The sequence below is a fragment of the Callospermophilus lateralis genome, chromosome 1 (assembly GCF_048772815.1).
Source record: "Callospermophilus lateralis isolate mCalLat2 chromosome 1, mCalLat2.hap1, whole genome shotgun sequence".
In the NCBI taxonomy this organism is placed as follows: Eukaryota; Metazoa; Chordata; class Mammalia; order Rodentia; family Sciuridae; genus Callospermophilus; species Callospermophilus lateralis.
Window position 1 is genome coordinate 51,369,759 of NC_135305.1, and position 15,689 is coordinate 51,385,447.

General features: G+C 36.7%; 1 protein-coding gene across 2 annotated transcripts in view; it reads right to left on the reverse strand.

Annotated features, from left to right (window-relative positions):
• Grm8 (glutamate metabotropic receptor 8) overlaps positions 1-15,689 on the reverse strand; it is a 724,606-nt gene that overhangs the window by 293,421 nt on the left and 415,496 nt on the right. The window lies entirely within an intron of this gene.

Genomic DNA, 15,689 nt, shown 5'->3' on the forward strand with positions numbered 1-15,689 from the left:
ATACCTTTATCTTATTTATTTATTTTTATGTGGTGCTGAGGATTGAACCTAGTGCCTGACACATGCTAGGTGAGCACTCTACCATTGAGCCACAACCTCAGCCCCACCCTAAAATTTCTTGAAATGGTTAACTTCTCCCACTACTATATCACCCTATATTTACATATCAACCTAATCAATAGATGATAATAATTTACAAGAAAATAAAAATCAATATAGCCTTTAGGTCATGTTTTCTTCAAAAGAATGTCAGCTTGCAAGAGTCCTCAACATGAATCCCTTAGGATTTTGAAGTCCAGAATATAAACAAAGCTGAATTCTAAACAGATAACTGATTTGAGAAGATTACTAAATAAATTTTAGCAAGATGTACCTTTGTAATGCAACTTTGTAAATGAAGAAAGAGCACAAATTGATCTATATGGAAAGGCGTAAGTCCATTTGCAGCTTTCTTTCTCATAATTCATCTCTGTCTCCACGCTCTCACTATCCTATCAACACACCAGATCATATCAAACACATTGGGAAGCCATATTCTTGTTTCACAAAACAAAAATTGGATTTTAAAGTTATCCTGATATCTATTAGTATAGCTCCAGATTTGGGGATAATTAACCTACTTCTTCAAGATATGGCATTTTCCTAAAGAGGGAAAGATAAATGATCAGTGAATGATTTAAATGATCTTCACTGAGTTGGGTCCGTGATGATAATGATACAACTGGTAAGTAAGCTATCATAGTGATTCACATATCGCACCGGATTTGGTAGAACTTAACAGGGCAATCCTAATGACCAATTATCATGGCCCCAGTAAGTTATTTCCTGACTAGATAAAAAAAAAAAAAAAAAACCTACTGATTTACTTTTCGTACCCCCAAATTCCTATTACTTGAAAATAAACCATATAAAAAGAGGCTACCTTACTTTAGGTTCAGTGCACCCATTTCTTCCTGCAGATCCAGGAGGGCATAGACCCTCTATGAATGCAAGTCATTGACTCTCCTGTTAAAGCACCCTTCCATGAGAACAACACTCTTACCAGGAATTCTATATTTAGTATTAGAAAATAAACACGATCATTCCCAGAGACACTTTTGAAGGACCCACCGGGGTTTACCTCTACTCTAGGCATTATAAAACCAAGTCTTATCTTCTTATCTCACCATCTTATCTCTCTTCAGGTAAATTAAATATGAATTGACTGATTTCACAAATAAAAATACAAGAATCCTGTTTACATTTAAATTTCAGGAACCATACAGAGGTGCTTCATTCTCTCCTAAACAGAAAAACCTAATTGGACATTTTAATATTATAATTCATTGACTGAAAACAAAGAGTTCTACTGTACTGTAGACTACATAAATGGTCATTAAAACTCAAATTTCCTACCCCAACCCAATGAGTTATTATCAGATTTGCAGTTCATTAATTCTTGAGATATCCACAGTTTATAATTCTCTTTTCTGTCAGTATAAAGATTTAATCACTTAGACCTCTTAATTTTTACAAATACTTCATCTGCATTATGATTAACATTAGTGAACAGCTTAAATTGAATAGCCTAACAACATCATTTGTGGTTTATCATCAATTATTTACATTGTTTACAGGTAATCTAGAACTAAAAGTATAATGTCACATATTCTTAATTTTAAGTTATTTTTTAAAAATATTCAACCACCAGTAACATTTCCAACTCTATTTAAATTTTTATAAAAATCACATTTGGATTCCTCTAAATATCAAGCCATGCTCCATGGTCCATGAATATATTCATCAGGACCACAGCCAGTGGTGTGCAAATTTATCAATAACTTGCAAGTAACAGAACTGAAAGACCGCCCCAATTTGAAGTCTACTGACAACTCTCTGAAGCTAAAACATTTCAGTCTATCAAGCATGGATTTATTCATGATTTTTGACCTTAAGAGATTTAGGGGAAAAACACTAAAAATTGAAAGGCCTAATTATTGGATAAAAACTACTCATAGAACATGAAATATTATTCTAAAATCCATAGCCAGCACTGATGGTATAAAACAATAAAGACATTCAAAAGTTGCTGTCCCCTTCCTTTCCCTTTAAATAGCAACATGGACTATTTTTCTGGCTAGACCTAATACTATCTAAAGGTACATTTTTATGTCCCCATTAAAAGTAGGATTAAGGAGACCACAAATATTGGACACGTCTATTATAGAAATATATCTAACCACCAAAGCACTCGGAAAAGATTCAAGATTATCTCCTTTGAGGATAAATTTATATCCCCAGAAACAGTACATGAATAAAATGCCTCTGAGAAGAAGTAGATGACATCATGGTACCCTAGAGTCTTCATCAAACAAAATCTCAGATTTTTTTTTTCAGATTTATATAGAAACAAGTCCAGAGTTTTCAACTTGTCATACATTATGTTGGGATTAATACTTTAGAACATTTTTCCCATTGTGCAGTGTGTTATCACTTTCATATCAACAAAGAAAATGACCCAGGTAGATTCAAAACATATAACTAAGTATTAAGGGAAAGAGTTTTGGTGTTTCCATTTTACCAAGTATAAAAAAGACATCAAGGAAAGTCCTGATGGGGAAAATGTGGCTCCTGATAAGTTAGTCTGGAAATTTAAAGCAAAGGAAAGCTGGTTAAAACTATGAACATTTTCCTTTACTTCATGGGAAAAGAATATACAGTTATTCCCACCTTGACATGTTCCCATGGCTACATCTCGGGTTATTCTGCATGATCAGTAAAAGTTAGAGATAACTACAGAGATGGACCAGACACCACATCCTGTGCATAAACAGGGATAGTAAAGCAAGCTCTGGCTTTTGAAATAGGGCCATGCAGTCTCCAAGTCAGCCTTGGCTCCTGCCTAATAGAAAATAAAAAAGACAAAAGAAGACAGCTTACTTCAACAAGACTAGTTTCACTTCACTAAACTTGTTACCCTGCATGGTGAAGTTGCAGGGTTTGCTGCCCCTGACATATTACCAAGGGCAGATGATTGGCATTCTTACAGGAAGCCAGAGAGGAGGGAGCTTTAGAAGGCTGGGGCTATGGGAAAAAGGCTCACCTAGGAGGTGACACAAGAATTGGAAGGACGACAGTGATGATAACTGGGAGCAAAAGTTTGGAGGAAAGGCCTATGTGGCACTATAGAAGAACACTCCAGAAACTGAACTGCTTCAGAGATGTTATGTAGGGAGCTTAGCAGAGTCAATGGAAAGTTGAAAGAAGCCAGAAACACAGGACTAAAATGCCATAATAACTAGATTAGACACCCTAGACCCTTGCTACTTGAACTCTGATATATGGACCAGCAGCATCAACATCATCTGTATACTTGATTCAACAGACCTCTTGAATCAATTGTGCATTTTGACAAGATAGCCAGAGGAGTCTTACGTACACTGATATTGGAAAAGCACTGCCCTATTGTTTTTCTCAGTTTTTTCTCTGCTGTGACTAAAAGACCCAACCAGAACAACTGTAGAAGAAGAAGTTTCAGAGGTCTTAGTCCACAAAAGGCTGGCTCCATTCCTCAGGGCTTAAGGTGAGGCAGAACATTACGGCAGGAGATTGTGGCAGAGGGAACCAGCTCAGATGATGATCAGGAAGCAGAGAGACTCCACTCTCCAGATACAAAATATATACCCCATAGCCATGTACTTCCTCCAGCCACACCCCCCTGCATCCAGTTACAACTCAATTAATCCCATCAGGGATCAATTCACTGATTAAGTTAAGGCTACAACCCAATCATTTCTCCACCAAACCTTCTTTCGTTTCATATATGTGAGCTTTAGGGAGACACCTCACATCCAAATCATAACACCCAGTATTTGGTCGAATCCCCAGTTACTAAAGCTGAAGGTAAGCTCTGAAATGTCTTTGAAAAAACATCCCAAATTATACAAAAGAATGGAAAACACCAAGAAATAGTTAATAGAGACATTAACCTGAAGAAGATGAATAGGATGGATATAAGAAAAAAGGAATGAACTTCAATCACTTGAAAGATAGTAACAATAAATGTAGACATGACTTTAAACAATCTCTTTGAATCCCAGTTTAATGTGAAGAAACAAAGAATGTATTAAACATCAAGAATCTCTCCTTAATGTTCTTCAAAAGACTAGGAATGGAACCACAATATGACCCTAGCTACACCACCCCTCAGCATTTATCCAAAAGAATTAAAATCAGCAAACTATAGAGATATAGGCATTCCCACAATTATAGCAGCACAATTCACAATAGCCAAATTATGGAACCAGCTGAGGTACATATCAGTAGATGAATGGATAAAGAAAAATACACACACACACACACACACACACACACACACACACACAATGGAGTTTTATTCAGCCCTAAGAACAGAATTATGTCCTTTGCAGGAAAATATGTAGAACTTGAGAAATAAGTGAAACAAGGCAAACTCAAAAAGTCAAAGGCCATATGCTTTCTCTCATATGTGGAAGTTTAAAAAAAGTTAGGAAAAAAGTGAGTACAGGAGTCTCATGAAAATACAAGGAAGACCTGTAGAAGAAGTAAACTGGTAAAGGAAGGAGTGAGGGGAATGGGGAGGTCCTGAGGAATGAAATTAACCAAATTATGCTTGTGCATGTATGACTATATATATCAATGAATCCTAGTAATATGCATAATTTTAATGCACCAATAAAAAATTTGTAAAAATTAACCAGCTGTAATCCCAGCAACTCAGAAGCCTAAGGCAGGAGGATTTAGAGTTCAAAGCCAGCCTCAGCAAAAGCAAGGTATTGAGCAGCTCAGTGAGACCCTGTCTTTAGATAAAATACAAAATAGGGCTCGGGATGTGGTTCAGTGGTCGAGTACCCCCAAGTTCAATCCCCAGTACAAAAAAAAAAAAAATCAACCAGAAAAAAAAAAAAACTCTCTTTGTGCAATCACACACTGCATAATGACATTTTAGTCAACAGCTGACCACACATGGTAGTGATCTCATAAAATTATAATAAAGCTGAAAAAGTCCCTAGTGACATCATCATTAGCAGCAGAGCATCAAATCACATGCATTACTCATGGATTTGTGGAAATGTTGTTGTCAAACATACTACAGTGCCACTCACATAAAAGTACAGCACATACAACTATGTACAGGACATAAGACTTGATAATATTAATAAGTGACTATGTTAATAGTTTATGTGTCTAATATCACATTAAATCAATATATTACAATGTATTCCCTATACTCAAAAAGGTACTTAACATAAAATAGCATATTGCTTTATGCACCAGCCTCATACATCTTGTTTACCTCCACTCTTGATTACATCAAGAGGCTACCGTGAGTGACTGACCTACACTATCTGGGTTTATGTAAGGACACACAATAACAACATCACCTAACGATGCATTCCTCAAAACATGTTTATGCAAAGTAATGTGTGGCTGCACCTAGGAAATTCATTCCAAAAGTAGCTCCATCCCTTCTTCCTCCATCCCTGGACTACAGGAAGCAGAGTCCCTGGCTGGGATATTTGGCCACTAGTAAATAGAGCTCTATATAAGGAATACTCCAAACCCTGGAGGATAGCAGGAATTCCACAAGTGTGGTTACTGTTGTTGTTATAATAAGAACAATTACTACTAAGAATTGTTACTGACTGTGCCTCTGACCTATCTAATCTGCTCCCTCCAGGCTGCGTTTTCTTAGCTCTTTGGGATTTTCAAGAACTTGAGTGAGACAGACCTGGACTTGAGGCAAACCAGCGGCAAACTGCTGAATCCAGCCATCTCCTTCCCCATCCAAGGAAAGTAAAGCCAGAAAAAGGAGCCAATGAGTCTTAATGTCTGTTTAAAAGATGTAGTTTGATCATCTCACTTTACAAAATTAGAAAATACAGGCATCCTCTTTGCTTAAGTTCAATAATACAATTATCATTAAACACAAAAACACATCTCTAACTTTCAAATAAATTGTCTTTTTTTTTTTTTGAGATGATGACAATGACGATAATGATGACTAATGCTGCTGAAAATATTCTACCCTGGCAAATTACTCTGTGGTACCTTAAAACCATAAGCTCTACAAATCTCATCCCATCCTAATGCATTGCTCTGTACAACCCAGGAAGGAGACTCGCCTTCATCATTCATCAGGCATCCTTTCTAATGCAGTCTGGGTTCCCTTTTCGAAGTCCCTCATCTGCACACTGGTCAAGCTGCCTTCTCACATTTCTGCCCTTAGTAGATTTTTGCTACTGTTTTTCTCATTTAAATATTTATAAGCCTAATACAGTTATGCTCCAGTTCATCAATAGTAATTCTTATATTTAATGATGGAGAAATGTGAAACGCTACATACTGAGCTAATGTTTCCATCTCTCTTGCTATGTACAAATTTCTGTCTTGGACCAGCCCCTGAGCCTGCAGCCCACATCATGACACTGAGTCAATATTTGGAAGGCGTGAAGCTTCTTGGAATGCCCAGCTTCCTGTGATTTTCTATGTGATGTCCCAGCCAAAGGTTTGGGGAAAAAATGTGTTAAATCCTTTTCTCAAATCTACACCAAAATAAACTCTGATGAAGCAACAATTTACATTTTTACAAATAAAGTACTTAAAAGACAACAGAGTGCTGATATTATCCTGACTTTTTAAACCAATCAGAAACCTTAAAGACAATGAATATTTAACTGAATAAAAATACAAAACCCATGAAATGCAAAATAGTAATATATTGTTAGTAATGTTAAATGAGAAATAAGTATCTGGGGTAAAAACTTGTAACATGAACATTGAATGTGGATAAAGCTGTTTAAAATAAATAAAGGGTGCGGTAGCACACACCTGTAATCCCAGCAGTTTGGGAGGCTGAGACAGGAGAATCGCAAGTTCAAAACCAGCCTCAGCAACTGTGAGGCATTAAGCAACTCATTGAGAACCTGTCTCTAAATAAAATACAAAATAGGGCTGGGGGTGTGGCTCAGTGGTTGAGTGCCCTGAGTTCAATCTCCAGTATAAAAAAAAAAAGAGAGAGAGAGAGAGAGATACAGTTGAAAAAAATTTTTAAAATGTTTAATGATAAAGATTATAAAAGGAATATTTGGGAAAATAAGGAATATAATCAATCAATATGCATATGAAAAGTATTTAATCTTCTTTGTGTCAAACAAATACAAATCAAAGTCATGCTTATAGCACTGTATTTTTCACCTATTAACACCCATTTACTGATAGTAGTAGTATTGACAGACTCACATTTTCTAGATAGCAATTTGCTGACATTTAAAACTGTGTTATGTTTCACCCAGAAATGCCACTTTTAGAAATATATCTTAATTAAATGCAAAGTTATTGGTTATTAAAGCAACCAACAATGGAGGGTATAGATAAAAAGGAATACAACTGCAGCCATGAAAATTAATGATTTAGCTCTGTAATTGTTAACTTAAAGGTTGTTCATGATATATTGCTATCTCAGGGGATAAAACAGGCTTCTACATGACAGCTTTTCTTATTTACTTTGTGTAAACTGAAATGATGATGTGTATCTGTTTGTGTAGGGAACAAAAATACAAAAGATTTTTTACTACATTTTATATAATTTTCTATCTTATTGTAGTTATTCTACTATATGCTGATTATAATTAAAAATATATAAATATTTACAATTTGGAAGTGAGGAAAGTAGATGAGAGGCAGTACACAAAATATTCAGAAGAATGGGCTTCCTCTTAGTAAAAAGTGAAATATAGCCCCGTTCTTTCACAGTGGCTCTTATGGGGGGAAGAAAGATGAACTGCAGTACTGCTGTCTCCTTTGCTCTGAGGAGGATTCCATTGCTTGGTTCACTTTCTTAACTATTTGAGGAAATTTAAACATCAACAGGGGTTATATCGGACTTCAAGCAACTGAGAGTTTCCTAATGGTTTATTTAGCTAACATTGGCAATGTATGTCAATCTATTATTTATGAAAGATTTGAAAGAACTGTGCTAGTTCTATGTTTCTTTCATTATGTTAGAACTTTTTAATTGACAAATAAAAATTTTACCTATCTACGGTGTACAACATGACGTTTTGACGTGTATAGCTATTGTGGAATGGATAAATCAAGCTAACATATGCTTTCATTTCACACACATTTTAAAGGTTAGAACACTTAAAATCCAGTGGATTGGCAATTTTGAAGTATAAAAACAGATTTCTTAAATTTATTTCTCCTAATTTTACATCCTTGGACCAATGTCTCCCTGTTAACCCATCTTCTAGTAGTCACCACTTTGCTTTCTACTTCTCAGTGCAACTTTTGGGATTCCCCAGATGAGAAAGATCAGGCAGTATTTGTCTTTCTGTGCCTGGCTTATTTAACCAACCTAAAGGTGCATCAACAAATGAACAGATTTAAAAAAAAAAATGTGGTGTATATACAATGGAATGCTATCAAGCCATAAAAAGGAAAAAAGACTCTGTCATTTGGAACCACAAGGAGCCTAGCAGACATTATATAAACAAAAATAAGCTAAAAGAACTTTTGAGTGTGCCCCATACTGGTCATTTTTTTATGGCCAGCCTTTACATTGGCCTTTTCAGAATACCTATCCTAACCATGCCTATTTCGAGTTTAAGTATAATAACAGTATTAACAACATGTGCTACAAATCAGAAAAAAATGTAAAATTAAAATTTTAAGTTAGAAAATAAAAACCTTCATCATTTGAAAATCAAAAAGATCAAAATGAGCAGAGACTATACTGAAGACCAGGACTACCTGCTTCAAGGAAGAAGGATGTTCATTTGCATAATTACAACAGCATCATGTGAATGAACTAATAGACTGTGGGCATGGACCTAGACCTGCCATAAATTTTCAGGTAGCTCTTAGCAGGGCTTATTGGGGAAGAAGGAGAGTAAGAAGCAGTACACAAAATATTCTGGCACCTTTTATAAAAGCAGATCAAAGAGGCAGGTTTCCAAAGGATCAATTAAAGGAAAGTCCTCTCTGAATGAATTGGTAGTTTTCTTGATGCTCAAGGGGCTCAATATTATTTTGGTTTTCATTTAAAATGTTTAGAGTGTCATGATTTCTTTGTCTTATTTATTTATTGGTTCTTTTTATTTACACATGACTTTAGAACCCATTTTTATATAAGTATACAAGCGTGGAATATATCTTATTCTAGTTGGGACCCCATTCTTGTGGATGTACATGTCGGTGGGATTCACTGTGATGTTTTCATATTTGTACAAAGGAAAATTATGTCAAATTCATTCAAATGTCTTTCCTTTTCTTATCCCCACTCCCTTACCTCCATTCTTCATTGTCTAATTCACTGAACTTCTATTCTTCCCCTGGACCCTTATTGTGAGTGAGTTAGCTTCCACATATCAGAGAAAACAGTTGGCCTTTGGTTTTTGAGGATTGGCTTATTTCACTTAGTATGATAGTCTCTAGACCCATCCCTTTACTTGCAAATGTCACAAATTCATTCTTATTTATGGCTGAGTAGTACTCCATTGTGTATGTATACTACATTTTCTTTATTTATTCATCTGTTGAAGGGCACCTAGGTTGGTTCCATAGCTTGGCTATTATGATTTGAGATGCTATAAACATTGACATAGCTGTGTCACTGCAGTATGCTGATTTTGAATCATTTGTAATATATACCAAGGAGTGAAATAACTGGGTGGTTTCATTCCTAGTTTTTTTTAAGAATCTCCATACTGCTTTCCAGTGTGGTTGCACCAGTTTGCAGTCCCAACAGCAATGTATGAGTGTGCCTTTTTGTCCACATCTTCACCAACATTTATTGTTACTTGTATTCTCTATAATTGTCATTCTGACTGAGATGAAATCTCAGTGTAGTTTTAATTTACATTTCTCTAATTACTAGAGAAGATGAACATTTTTTCATATATTTGTTGACCATTTATAGATCTGTGAAGTGTCTGTTCAGTTCCTTTGCCCAGTTTTTTACCAGAAACTCTGCACCTACTAGATGAAAATGTAGGTCCAACTCTCCAACATAATGGCTCAGGAAATGACTTCTTTACCAAGAGTCCTAAATTCACAAGAAGTAAAATTAACACTCAATAAATGGCATCAAACTAAAAAGCTTCTTTATTCACAGCAAAGGAAATAATCAAGAGTGTGAAGAGAGAGCCTACAGAATAGGAGAAATTCTTTGCCACCTGCATCTCAGATAGAGCATTAATTTCCAGGATATATAAAGAACTCAAAAAACTTAACACCATAACAAAGCAAAACAAAACAAAAATTCCCAATTGATTCCTTTGCCTTTAAGTTTCCATCTCTAAGGTACAGGCCCTTAAATAGGAAGGACCCTGGAACCTTGTGCCTGCAGTTTAGAGAAGTAACCAGCAGATGGCAACATTGGCTTATTGAGTTATGTCACAGGACTCAGTCTCCAGGCAGGGCTGTGACCAACCCCCTAGAGATTCTCCCTACAATGTCTAGTTTAACTGTTTCTTAAAAAAAAAAAAAAAAAAAAAGGAAAGAAACAAAAGAGAAAAGAAAATAAATTATGAAGACTTTGGAATTAGTGGACATTAAGGACCCCTAATACCACTAAGTGTATGTAAGTATTTTTAAAAGGTTATAAGAAATGCATTTTCTTTTTCAAATTTTGAAATTTTGATCTATAGGTATTTTGAGTTTCATAGCTAATGTTACCAATTGATTTTTTTTTTGGTAAATTCTACAATAAGACTTTATATTTTTATGCATCCTCACAAGTGGCTTTAGTTGCCTTTCTTCGAGTCCTGCATATTCTAGTTATAGTGAGATTTCAGCATTGTTGTATAACTCTCTCACTCAAGTAAACTGATATCTTTAATCATCTCTCAGCAAGGATGCTGACCACAGTGGTCAAGAGCTCTTGGTCCTGGTGTCAAAAGAGCTATGGGCTTAAATTGTTCACCTGTTACTTGTTAAACCTAAGTAAAATAGTGTTAACAATATACCTATCTCACAAAATTAAATAAGAGAACTTGTATTTAAAGTGCTAAATTTAAAGTTATTTTGGGCCTGTCTCATTCGTGCTATTAATCCTTATAACATGTCCTTGATTGGGCACTTTTTCCTCTGTTTATATGGTCAGATTAGGAAAAAATAAATAAAATGGAAGTAGCTAACTCACCATAGCTTCCTACCTTAATCACAAAAGAAGGACAAGGCCAACATATTGGCAGGGTGACTAGGTTTTCCTTTTACACCTGACTTCAATCTCCTCTCATGTCCTCTCAGGTTGCATCTTTGCAGAGAAAGAGCTCATCTTTGCTGTATTCCATAGTCCTGCTTACCAGCCCTGTGGCTTTTTCTATAGCTGTATGGAAGGTGGGGTTTTGTTTGTTTGTTTTCTCTCTTTCCTCCTTATCTACTATTTTAAAGAAATCTCTTACTTGGCAAGGTCACTTCTTTTAGTTTTCTTTCCAAATATGTTCAGAACATGAGAAAGACTTACTGAAATGACGGGGCTTCCTCGTTTTATTTTCTACAAATTCCCTCTACTACATTTCATTTTTCTCTTTCCTTACTTTATTCTCTTGTCATAACTGGCCAAATTAGCAAGCCAGATGCAGTAAACATTATGCCATTAACCTACTAACCTCAGAACATTCTGCATGATAAACCTAGGTGATGATCTCCCTGCCTCCTCCCTCTTCTGCTCTCTCTTTCTCCCTCCCCAGCCTTTATCTCACAGTCACAGCTTACAGGGAACCTAGTTTAAAATTCCACTTCAAAATCCATTCAACAAAGACACCTGCATTTTGTTCTCACTGTGGATGAGTTGTTCAGTTTTATAAGCTGAAAACATTGCAGCATAACTAGGAAGAATGACCCTTTCTTTAGAGCCTCAGTTCAGCAACTCAGCTCTGGGAGCCAAATTGCCTCTATAAGGGAGATGAAATGACACTGCCTGCATCTAGTTTCCATTAAGGTCTACCCTATCTATGCTGAAGCTGGTTAATAATTTGCACGTCTTTTAGAATCCTAACCAGTTTTATTCTATTCTGCTAGGAACCCTGACCCCTTACTTAACAAATAAGTAAATGGTAAGAGGGAGTTCCTTGCCCACAAAGTGGTCCTTTCACCACTTGCTATCCAACAAAAACCCATCCCAATATTCAGCTTCCACTTAAGAGCCTGAGTTTCCAAACAGTAATGGCCACACCATAAATGGCAGTAGAATTCTAGCTCACAATCCTCCCAGTAATCAGCCTAGGAATCCAAACCATAAACTTCTGCAAGAATCAGCAAAGAAAGCTCAGGACTTGACCAATCAATGACTGCCAGTTTCGCTATTTTTCTCTCCCTGCTCTCTTTCCAACTCAGGACCAAACAAAGAAAGCCAGATATGCTCCCCAAATGCCCCTCCTGTAATTAGCCTGCCTACAGCTTCCTCAGTGTCCAATCAGAGCATATCTGGATCTATTTATCTCTCTATAAAGTTTTCCCACTCTCCTGCCTTTCAGTCTCTGCAAGTGATAGCTGCTGAGTGCCTTGCTGTGGTAAGCTCTAAACAAATACCTCTGCTTGTTCTCACCTGCGTAGTCTTTGTTACTTCCACAGTACTTCTGGAAGTTCCTGAGATAGGATTTGCATTATGTATCTCCCCTGCTATTAGGTTTCCATCAGGTGCATTATCCATGCCTTGCTGCTTATGGCTTGTTGAGTCCACAAAAATGTGGTAAATCAGCAAAGGTCTGAACTCTGCTCTCTTTTGAGTCCCCTGGCTATTTGTTCCTGGTTTGTTAAATAAGTCTTATTATAAGTTACCATTTGTTTGACCTTGTTGCCTGGCCATTCCTATCGTTCCCTTTTGCTTTCTTTTGTGCTTCTGTTTGTATTACACTATTTAAAAGTGTTGTTTATCATGAAGAGGAGAATCACAGGAACACAGGCATGGGCGCTGTAATACTTCATGCCAGCCTCACAGACTGCTGAGATTTGGGTTCTTACCAGACCAGTTTCCATTTGTAAAAACTTTGCTGTGGGCCACTAATAAAACTGAATGACTTCTTGCTTCCAATTCAGTTTTTTGTGCTGAGAGTTTGGTTTTGATGCAGAGAGGGTTCTCTCTGCTTTTCTGCCTACCAAGGGGTACACATTGTCAACTCTGCATTTATAAGAAGCTGACTATATGGGGACCGGAAACTTGAAATATCTATATAAACATAACTTTTTTTTTTTTTTTGGCACTGAGGATTTAATCCAGGCCTTATAACATGCTAGGCAAACCCTCTACCACTGAGAGTTACATCCACTTTTTTTTTTTTTTTTTTTTGGAGACAGGGTTTCACTAAATTGCTGAGGCTGGCCTCAAACTTGCCATCCTCCTGCCTCAGCTGGGATTACAGGCAGGCACCATCACAACCAGTCAAATGTCACTTTCCACCAATCATTGTCAGGCCTCATGGGTCATTCCTGATTCTTCTATGCACATTCACTAAAATCCCAATTCTTGAGCATATATTTTTAAATAGCACTAGCTGACCAAAATTTGAGTCTTCAAAGGTTACTCTGTGGAACATTGGACTTGAGCAAAACTGTTCCACTTGAGAGGGGCCTCTGGAAAAAAGGGAATGATTTCTCAGACCCAATGGGCAGTATTTTTCTATTGATGTGCAGAGGGCTCCAAATGAAATTCTCATTAAAAAATCGCTTCACTAAAAGATCCTTTGGCCAAAACTAATGAAAAACTTGACAGACTTAAGCAAGTAAAGTTCATTTCCCTAGTAAATTCTCTCCTTCTTTATCCTTCAGTTCCCTTCATACATCCAGATTTTTCTATGCCCCTTCCTCACTCTCTCTTCTCTGTCTTATCCTCTCTCCTCTTGGCCTTGTCTAGACCTTTTCCAAATGACTCTCCTAAAACCCCAGAATGTTATTTGCCTCTAAGGACCCATTTTTCCCAGACTCAGGTATACAGGCAACATGAGAATTTAAAAGTCTGATTTGAGCTGAATTACAAGCTACAATCAAAGATTTCCCTAAACCCAGAAAGGACCAGCAGGTACTCAGAAGAATTTATAATCATTTGAGTGAATACTTGACCTATGTTAACTTAGACATGTTGGTGGAATCTCAGATGCTAAATCCTTGATGGCAAATGCTGATTAGACCAACCCAGAAGAGACCTATAGGATTCCTCTTTTCATCATAAACCTAAGGATTGAAATAGGACTAAAAAAGTAGTCCTGTACCTGAAACATTTCCAACAAAAATTGATTGGACTGTGATTCAATCATGCAAACAGGGAATAGATGAAACTGTACAATGTTTTCAGGAGAGAATAGAAAATTCCTTTTGTTAACATTTGAGAATTAAGAAGGTGTTGATGTAACACCAACCCTTCCATCTAATTTTGTCAATGAAGTTATACCTGAAAATGGAGACTCAATTTAGAGACAGAAATTAGAATGGAAAGTAGCCCCTTTACCTGAGTTACAGCATCCCAGAGAACAAAAGGGCTTTAGGACAAAAACAAGACAGAGCCCAAAATAATCTTATAGTTCTGCAGATCAAACAGCCAGGTATTTCTCTTTCTAACTGATCACAAACCGACAAGTACACTTGTGCACAGTAGCAGAAAAGACACTGAAAAAAAAAACATAAAAAGATCTTACAAAAGAAATACCAATACAAAAAAAAATCCCTCAATGCATATTGGTAAGTGTGTTCTGAGAAAGAAGAATGCATCCAATATCCTGCCTTAAATCCTCAAGATGAATTCACTGCAGTATAGGTGGCCAACCTCCAGGCAGGTACAAAAGCTCTTCTCTCTTCACTGAACTCTGCCAACTTTGTCTAGATTCTTCCTTGAAGTAATTATGTCACATAGGTAGCAGGTCTTTCAAATAATGCTCAGACTTTCCCTCTCTCAGTAAAACTGTGACTCTTAGACCTTGAATAAAGAAAGTCCCTACCCTAGGATGCCACCTTGCAAACTGACTAGAAAGAGACTTTGCAAATGAAATTGCAATATTAAATGCAAACCAGTTGGACTATTCTTGAGGTTCCAGAGAACTGCTTTAGTTGTATTTGTGTCCACCCAGGTATCTTTACTCCTTCACCGGGTCTCAAGCACATCCCAGAGAGAAATCTGGACATATGCATCAGTTCCCAAACTGTCACAAATTTAATGGCTTAAAACAATGCACATCTATTGCTTTACAGATCTAGAGGTCATAGTGCAAAATGGGTCTTACTGGGATAAAATGCAGACTCAAAGGGAGAAGCCACTGGCTCTATTTTTCAGCTTTAGGGGCCATTTAAATTCCTTGGCTCATGGCCTCTTTTTTCCACCTTGAAATTGAACAGTGGTATTTCTTGAAATCTCTAACTCCGACCTTCTTATCCCCTTAAGGACCCCTGGGATTACACTGAGCACACCTGGACAATCTTGCATTATCTCCCCTTCTCTAAGTTACCTGATAAGTAACTTTCATTCTACAGATAGACTTAACTCCCCTTCCTACAGAGCACAACACAGCCAGTTTCTGGAGAGTGAGATACGGGCTCTTGGGAAGAGAGAGGGGGAACTATTGATTTTGTTTACCATGACATGATTCCTGACATTCTATGGACTAAAATTTTCACCGACATAGGAAGTCACAGAGAAAGAACATAATAAAATTCAGATAGATTTATCTACCAAATAC